Here is a 9,661-nt window from a genome sequence, read left to right as displayed (position 1 = left end):
GTTCAGCACTCCCTCAAGTATATCAGAAACTCTTAACGGGACCCCCTTTCTTTATGTTCCTTCCTTAGCCGACTTCCCGTGCTGGGTCTTCTCCCTCCTGCCCTGCGGGGCGCCACACAAAGTCCCGATCGGGTACTCTGAGATCCCTCTGGGCAACTTGAAGTTCCCGGACCTTACTTGGTGCCCTTCACGGCGGCTTAGGTGCGGTTGTGGTAACTGCACCATGGAAGTGCAGAAGCCTCCGGTTTTCCAGTCGAGACCTGGAGTAACTCGGCTAGTCCAGGGACCGGTTCCCTTCTTGCGGCCTGATCCCTCTGACTCTTGGCAGATTCAGGCGTACGGGTGCCGTCCTGCGCTCACGGTAACCCCTGGGATCCCTTCTGTTACTGGAGCCTTCCTCCCTGACTCCCCTCTCACTCCTGGGCCTCTCTTACCTGGCCCCCATCTGGAGCAGAGCTCCTGAAGAGACTCTGCTCCCCTCCTCTCCTCCTTCTCTTACTACTCACTCTCTGAACTGAACTCACTAACTAAGATGGCACCCCTTTATATATACCTCCTATTCAAGTGCTCCCCTGTCCTGCGTCCTCCACCCACACCCACTACTGGTTCCCCCTCACTCTTGGTTCCCCCCACTCCAGCCAGGGGCAGGGCAGCAAATGAAGTGCATAATGCCCTTCCAGCCGGCCTGGAGTAGTGTAGTGTTGAGTGCAGGTGTTGGGGTCCCAGGCAGTACTCCATCCTTACCTGAGAGAAGGAGATGCCACACCTCTGGTTGAGGTGCAGTACCTCTGTCGCGACTGAACCCTCAGGGGCGCCACAATTCCAGCAGCTAAATAGGAAAGTATTCTTTACAGTCAGAGCAGTCAGACTGTGGAATGCCGACCACAAGAGGTAGTAAAGGCCGACATTAGAACACCTTTTAAAAAAGGGCTGGATGATTTCCTCGATAAGCAATGAAAATGTATAATTGATGGAGGAAGGTTGAACTTGATGGACCTAGGTCTTTTCAAGCTATGTAACTATGAAAGTGAAAAAAAAAATGTCTATTTTCTGAGACAAGGAACATTTTTTTTGCAGTTAATAAAGCTATGGATTTTTTTTTAGGGTGAGCTGATGTTTTTATGGATACCATTTTGTAGGTCGATACGACTTTTGAGCACTTTTTATTGTAGCTACAAAAAAAATAAAAAATGCAGTTCTACCATTTCAAAGTCTTTTGAGACTTTACAGTACTTACCTATCAGGCTCATTAATTTTATATTTTGATAAATACGAGAGTTAGTCAATAAGTAATGCCTCCTATTTTTTTTCTCCTTAAATAAGGTAGTTATGTTAAATATTCGAATTTGGCACAATTCCTCAAACCTTCTTCTCCAATCCACAGCAATTGCAACTTCCTGCACTAACAGGTGGCAGGACTGTATCCATTTGCAAAATGGCTGACATCGATGTTCGTATTAGACAACGTTCTGCGATTGAATTCTTGCATGCAGAAGGTGAAACGCCCATTCGAATTCATGAGAGACTGAAAAATGTGTACGGTGATGCAACAGTGGATGTCAGTACTGGTAGACGATGGGTTCGTCGCTGTAACACAGCTGAAGGGCCATCACCGTTGGCTGACAAAATGCGGAGTGGCAGGCCAGTAACCGCAGTGACTCCAAGCAACATTCAGCGAGTCGATGACCTCATTCGTGGTGACCGCCGGGTGACTTCAGATGAATTGTGTGGCATTATCTGCCTCAGTAAAGGCAGTGTGATGAAAATTATTGGACAACTGGGATACAGAAAAGTTTGTGCACGATGGGTCCCAAGAATGCTTTTTACCATGCTGGAATACATGCCCTTGTTAAACGGTGGACCAAGACTGTGGAAATGGATGGAGATTATATTCAAAAGTGACAAATTAATCGTTAATGTTGTGGTTTTCAACCTATGTAATTGCATTTGAATTTTTTGCCAATTAAAAGGAGAAAAAAATAGGAGGCATTACTTATTGACTGACCCTCGTAGAACCTTTATGGATGCGGTAATACCATTTGTATTTATTTCTATTATTTTAAATGGGGGAAATTTTCTAATTTTTTTTTTACCTTTTACTTTATTAGTCCCCCTTGGGAACCTGTGATCAGCTGGTGACATACAGGTCACATGTACAGAAATACTACAGTAAAAAGGACAAATGCAACAATTAAGAAAAAAAATACTTTTATCCTTCATAAGGATGCTAAAAATGCAGAAAAAAAACAAACACAACATACAAGTTAAAAATCTTGTAGAAATAGCAGAGCAGAGCGCTGGCAAACTATCCATATCTGGATAAGTGCTCATAGAATCTTCTGGGCAGAGAAAAGCCATGTAAGTATATTAGGATATATAGGAGGCATATTCCAGGTGAGTGTGTACAGAGCCATATTACACCAGTAAGCAGGATTACTACTATATACATCCACAGATGGGACAACAACCCCCAATAGCCAGAAGAGCAGCTTACAGATAATGTTAAAGAACTATTCCCCACCCGAAGGGACATTGAGGTAAGTGATATTTTGCCAACTCATGGTTCAGGTCCATTGATTAAATGTATACTAAAAAGGCTTGACCAGATTAAATAAAATAAAGTCCTCATCACACCTCCGCTTACCAGTTATAAAGCATGTGGAGGGTGGGCAAGAGATTGGTTGGGCTAATGCCAAGGCTTGAGGTGGGTTGAATTGGGCAATAGATTCTCCAGGCAGCGAGGAGTTGTGGTTGCTGTTAGTGGGGCAAGTAGAGAGTTCAGCGAGATAGGGTTTGAGGGACGAAAAGTCCTCTGTGAGCAGAGTGGATGCCCCATTACATTTATGGCAGATGTGAAGTTAGCAAAACAAAGACTCGTGTCCAAAGCTGGAGTAGAAGGTGAAGACGTCATTATTTCAGTCTATGGAGATACTGCAAGGCGCTCACACATCAGCCTTCATTTTGTGATCCAGCTTTTTGGTCTCTTTACTTTTATTGCTGCACTTTCCACTGCCATTTGAATTTGTCGCTACAGAAGATCTTCTTGCAGTTTTGTTTAGACTGAGAGTCCAGTACTTATCTTTCCCTGTGGAAACAGAAAAAAAAGAAACTTTGAAAAAGAAAAAAGCACAATAAGTCTCCACAAACCAAACAGTTTCCCCCTCAATAAGTTATTGTGACATGCAGAAGTAGTGGTATTGCAGAGTGTGACATGCAGAAGTAGTGCTGTTGCTTTAAAAGCATTCAGCAACTTCAACCCCTGGCAAAAATTATGGAATCACCGGGCTCAGAGGATGTTCATTCAGTCGTTTAGTGTTGTTGAAAAAAAAGCAGATCACAGACATGGCACAAAACTAAAGTCATTTCAAATGGCAACTTTATGGCTTTAAGAAACACTAAAAGAAATCAAGATTAAAAATGTGGTACTCAGTAAGGGTAATTTTTTTCAGACCAAGCAGAGGGAAATAATTATGAAATCACTCAATTCTGAGAAAAAAAAATTATGGAATCACCCTGTAAATTTTCATTTCCAAAACTAACACCTGCATCAAATTAGATCTGTTCGTTAGTCTGCATCTAAAAAGGAGTGATCACACCTTGGAGAGCTGTTGTACCAAGTGGACTGACATGAATCATGGCTCCAACACAAGAGATGTCAATTGAAACAAAGGAGAGGATTATCAAACTCTTAAAAGAAGGTAAACCATCACGCAATGTTGCAAAACATGTTGGTTGTTCACAGTCAGCTGTGTCTAAAATCTGGACCAAATACAAACAACATGGGAAGGTTGTTAAAGGCAAACATACTGGTAGACCAAGGAAGACATCAAAGCGTCAAGATCGGAAACTTAAAGCAATATGTCTCCAAAACAGGAAATGCACAACAAAATAAATGAGGAACCTGGAGTCAATGTCTGTGACCGAACTGTAACTCTATGGGGTTTACATACAGAAAAGCTAAGCATAAGCCATCATTAATACCTAAAACAGAAAAAAACAAGGTTATAATGGGCTAAGAAAAAGTAATCGTGGACTCTGGATGACTGGATGAAAGTCATATTCAGTGATGAATCGCGAATCTGCATTGGGCAAGGTGATGATTCTGGAACTTTTGTTTGGTGCCGTTCCAATGAGATTTATAAAGATGACTGCATGAAGAGAACATGCAAATTTCCACAGTCATTGACGATATTGGTGCTGCATGTCAGGTAAAGGCACTGGGGAGATGTTTACATCTTCAATAAATGCCCAAGTTTACATTGATATTTTGGACAGTTTTCTTATCCCATCAATTGAAAGGAAGTTTGGGGATGATGACATCATTTTTCAAGGTGATAATGCATCCTGCCATAGAGCAAAAACTGTGAAAACATTCCTTGAAAGAAGACACATAAGGTCAATGCCATGGCCTGCAAACAGTCCGGATCGCAATCCAATTGAAAATCTTTGGTGGAAGTTGAAGAAAATGGTCCATGACAAGGCTCCAACCTGCAAAGCTGATCTGGCAACAGCAATCAGAGAAATATGGAGCCAGATTGATGAAGAGTACTGTTTGTCATTCATTAAGTCCATGCCTCAGAGACTGCAAGTGACGCGCCCCTGGGCCTGTGTCGCGCTGCGTTGCGCACGCGGGAGCTTACCCGGAGCCGGATCTGTTTAGGGTTGTAGTCTCGTGGCGGTGACCCGGTCCGTGCCCAGGGAGTCAAACTGGACGGCAGTCTGTTAGCGGTAGAAAATGGTTGATGACTACGCCACCCGTTGAATGCAGCCAGGGGGCTGCTGCTGCAGGGCAGACCGCTGAGGCCGGTGGAAGGATGGTGCAGCGTGATAGTATAACCCCCAACGGGAGGGGTATGGCCTCAGGGCAGCCGACGTGGATGATGGGGGTAGCAGGAACCACTCAGAGACGGTATGGTAGCGTTCAGGGTCTTTACTGGTAACAACGATAGACCCTCCCGGAGTACTTGCTAGCGAACGGGGCAGATGGGATCTCCCCTGGCCAGGCGTAGTTGTAGGCCTCCCAAGCTGACTGTACTCTTCTGGCTACCTTGCTAGAAGCTGATGTAAGTAGCCCACGTCCCTGAGTGTACCGTGTGGTGCTCACCCGTATGGCCGGTGACTCGGGGCCTTCTAATGGCTTCCGCTCCACGATGGCGGTGCTGGTCCCACGCGTGTGACCGGGCCTTCGGGCTTCTGGGCCAGGGGACCTGAAATCCCCTGCCTGACGGATTCTGCTGCTGGGTAGAAGTTAGTCCCCACAGCCTCGGACTCCGGGTCCGGTAAAGAATCTTCTTAGTCAGGGCGAGCTCTTTAGCTGCCAGCCCCTGACTCCTTGTGACTCTGCTGCTTCCTATGCTGCTCTTGTCTCTACTCTTCCTGGACTCCCTACCCTGCCTCAGCCCCGGGTTTATACAGGGGAAGTTCTTCCCCTCCCAAGGCTGGGCAGGAGGTGTGGCATGCACAGGATCCCTGACCAAAGGACCTCCCACCTGCTCTCAGACGTAATATCTCTATCACTGTGACAACCAGACCCCTGGGGTGTCACACTCCCCCCTAGTGAAATTTAGTACTCCGGGACTAAACACTTTTTAGAAAAATATAACAAGGTATATCAAAGAACAATAAAATACAATAAGGGAACACAATAAGATGGTCACGGATGTCCGCAACCGGGTGCAGTCTTTGAAGAAAAGCAAAGGTGTCCATTTCACCAACACAGGGAGACGTAACCAGGTAGGGGTCTGTCCTACCCCGAGTCCTTAACAGTCTCTAGTCCATCCTGGGTTACGCTCCAACTATATACAAAGGATTCCCGGTAAATCCACCGAAGACTCCTAAAAACAACTAGAAACACAAAATTACACACAAGCAACAATAAACAGGTAAACATTGTAAAACAACTTAAACATTTAGATCCTCCAACGTGCGGGTAACTGGCCTCTAGTGGCCCTAGTGGACCTACGGAGCTGACTGTCTGGCCCTGAACTACAGGGTGTAGGAGCTGTCAAGGGTAAACTGGGCAGCTGTCTACCGGCTCTTTGTCTCACTAGGGGTACGGCAGGCTCACTATAAGCAGAGGGTGGATTCTCCTGTTCCGCTTGGGTGGAGTCTTCTGCCTCCTGGACCGGCTGCTCTTCCAGCTCTACCCGTTGCTCCGTAGGTTCTTGGGATGATGGTTGGAGGAAGGTGAGTACGGGTACCACAACTGCACCATTGACTTGAGTCCAAGACCGAGGGAAGTCCCCGAGCACGGTACTAACCATATCTTCCCTTTCTTCCACGGGTCGATGGTCTTCCTGTTCCTCCTCAGGGTTCCTCAGTTGTTCGGGGCACTTCTTCAGGTGGTCCCGGGATACAATGGCTGTGGTTTCCCCTCCGTCTTTACTGATGGTACAGACCTTCGGGTTCTCGTGGCTTGAGGGCAGTACGGTGTACGGGTCCTTCTCCCACTGGTCGTCCAACTTGTGGAGCCGTCTCTTCCTCTTCAAGACCTGCTCTCCGGGTACCAGGGGAACAGCGGGAGCATACTGGTTGTAAGTCTTCTCTTGTCTTTCCCTAGCCTGACAGAGACTTCGCTCCACGCTCTCCTGTACTTTCCGGTACTGCTGCTGCCTCTCTGTGTCCCAGTCCGTTTCTGGTGAAGTGTCCTCGGGCGTCAGGACTCCCATTTCCAGGTCAACAGGTAACTTACCAGGTCTTGCCCTCATTAGGTAAGCCGGGGTACAGTTGGTGGAACCTACCGGGATGTGGTTGTATAGGTCCACCAGATCGGGCAACTTCTCAGGCCACAGACTGCGTTCTTCCAGGGGCAACGTTTTTAGAAGATCCATTACCACCTGGTTCATTTTCTCACAAAGTCCATTAGTTTGCGAATGGTAGGGTGTCGTCCTTATCTTCCGGCAGCCATACAGATTGCAGAATTCCTGGAAGACCTCCGCTTCAAAGGCAGGTCCCTGGTCCGTCAGCACTTGGTCCGGGTACCCGTGTGGACGGCAAAAGTGCTGCTGGAAGGCTCTAGCTGCTGTTCGAGCCGTTAAGTCCTTGACGGGGACGACAACCAGAAACCGGGAGTAATGATCCACGATGGTTAACGCGTAGACGTAGCCACTTCTGCTGGGGGTCAGTTTTACATGATCCAAGGCTACCAGTTCCAACGGTTGCCGGGTGACGATGGACTGCAGGGGAGTCTTCTGGCTGGCCCGGTCCTTCCTTCTCAGATTGCACGGGCCACAGTCTCTGCACCACTTCTCGATGGTTCCCCTCATGCCTACCCAGTGGAACCGCTCGCGCAGCAGGAACTCCAGCTTTTTCCACCCGAAGTGTCCAGCTCCGTCGTGGTATGCCTCCATCACCATGGCTGCGTCTCTTCGTGGCACCACTACTTGCCAGAGTAGTTCATGCGTCCTGGAGTTAACCATTCTGCGGCACAACTTCCCCTTGTAAAGGAACAGTCGACTCTTCTCTGCCCATAGTTGTTTGGCTTCCTCTGGAGCGTCTGATTCCAGGCTAGCCTCCGGGCGAGTCAGCATCTCCTTCACCAGTCGGACGGCAGGGTCGCTGTCTTGCGTTTCCGCCCAGTTGTAGTGAGGTAAGGGGTTCAACGTAGCAGCCTGCTTACTCCTTACCCGGTGGGAATACTGGATAGTCCCATGACGGTGGAACGCAGGGAGTTCAACTTCTTCCAGTCCCTCCGGATCTTCTCCTCCGTCCGGCAGGTTGGGCATCCTGGACAGGGCGTCCGCGTTGGTATTGGAGCGCCCTGCCCGGTATTTAATTGTGAACTCGTAGTTGGACAGACGGGCCATCCACCTCTGCTCCAGGGCACCGAGTCTTGCCGTGTCCAGGTGTGTCAGCGGGTTGTTATCCGTGTATACGGTGAACCGGGAAGAAGCGAGGTAATGCCTAAAGCGCTCGGTGACTGCCCATACCACGGCCAGGAACTCTAGCTTAAATGAGCTGTAATTTTCGGGGTTCCTTTCGGTGGGTCGCAGTTTTCGGCTGGCATAGGAGATTACTCGTTCTCTCCCCTGCTGAATCTGGGACAGTACGGCTCCTAGCCCGATGTTACTGGCGTCGGTGTAGAGGATGAAGGGCTGGCTATAGTCCGGGTACGCCAAGATTTCATCCCCCGTGAGGGCCATCTTCAGCTGGCGGAAGGACTCTTCTTCTAGCTTTTCCCATTTGAAGGGCGGCTTCTGGTTCTTGGCCTTCCGGGACTGGCCTATCAGGAGGTCCTGCATAGGTGCTGCCTTTTTGGTGAAACCGGGAATAAACCTTCGGTAGTAGCCTACCAACCCTAGGAACTGCCGCACTTCTTTTACGCTGGAGGGGCTTGGCCATCCCTTAATTGCGGTGATCTTATCGGGGTCAGGAGCCACTCCGTCAGCGCTCACCACGTGTCCCAGGTATTGCACCTTTGGTTTCAGGAGGTGACACTTGGAGGGTTTCACCTTTAGGCCGTAACTCGCCAGAGCTTCGAACACCTCCGCCAGGTGTTTCAGGTGGTCCTCATAAGTTTTGGAGTATACGATGACATCGTCCAGGTACAACAGGACCGTCTCGAAGTTTCTGTGGCCCAGACAGCACTCCATTAATCGTTGGAAGGTTCCTGGGGCGTTGCAGAGTCCGAACGGCATGCAGGTGAACTCGCTAAGTCCCATCGGGGTGGTGAATGCGGTCTTCTCCCGGTCCGCCTCTGCTACAGGAACCTGCCAGTACCCGCTAGTGAGATCCAAGGTAGAGAAGAAGTTAGCAGATCTTAAAGCAGCCAATGACTCCTCTATCCTTGGTAAGGGGTACGCATCCTTGTGTGTGATACGGTTGATTTTCCGGTAATCTACACACATCCTCATGGTGTTGTCTTTCTTTTTGACTAAAACTAGTGGGGCTGCCCAGGGGCTACAGCTATCCCGGATTACCCCAGCCTCCTTCATGTCTCTAAGCATCCCCTTGGCGTGTTGGTAATGTGCAGGGGGTACGGGTCGATACCTCTCTTTTATGGGAGGATGATCTCCCGTGGGGATGCGGTGTTCTACCCCCTTGACTCGCCCGAAGTCTAACGGGTGTTTACTAAACACTCTCTCATACTCTTGAACCACCCGATAGACTCCTTGTTTCTGGTGTGAGGGAGTGGAGTCAGTACCCAGATGTAGTTGCTGACACCAGTCCTCCATGTCTTTCTTAGAGCCGTTACCTTCCTCCGGGTGAGATGGAGGCAAGGGTTCCACAGATTGTATAGAATTTTGATTAGTGGTATATAATTTGGCTAGCGTGGCATACCGGGGCAGGTACACTTCCCTCTCCCCGATATTTATTATGCGAACGGGCACCCTCCCATGGCGTACATTGACCACCCCCCGTGCTGTCAAAATGGTGGGCCTACTGTCTGAGTAAACTGGTTCTACCATTGCCTGGTAATCTCTACCTCTCAGACCAATAGCTGCCCGGCACCAAATCATCATTTCACTTTTTGGGGGCATGGCAATAGGAAAAGGGTCACACATTCTTACGCTACCAATCTCACCGCCGGAGAGTTCCACTTGTTGCCGTTGCATCAGTGCCCGGATCTCTTTCTGGAGCACCCGCTGCTCGCCGGAGCTGGCATTCTTGGCAACCTGCTGTAAAAGGAAAATCACCTCTGCAAGACAATTTTCAATTACAT

This window comes from Phyllobates terribilis, unplaced genomic scaffold, assembly GCF_046119375.1.
Source record: "Phyllobates terribilis strain yellow unplaced genomic scaffold, ASM4611937v1 Scaffold_5__5_contigs__length_657084704, whole genome shotgun sequence".
Classification (NCBI taxonomy): domain Eukaryota; kingdom Metazoa; phylum Chordata; class Amphibia; order Anura; family Dendrobatidae; genus Phyllobates; species Phyllobates terribilis.
Note: the sequence above shows the minus strand (reverse complement) of the source record.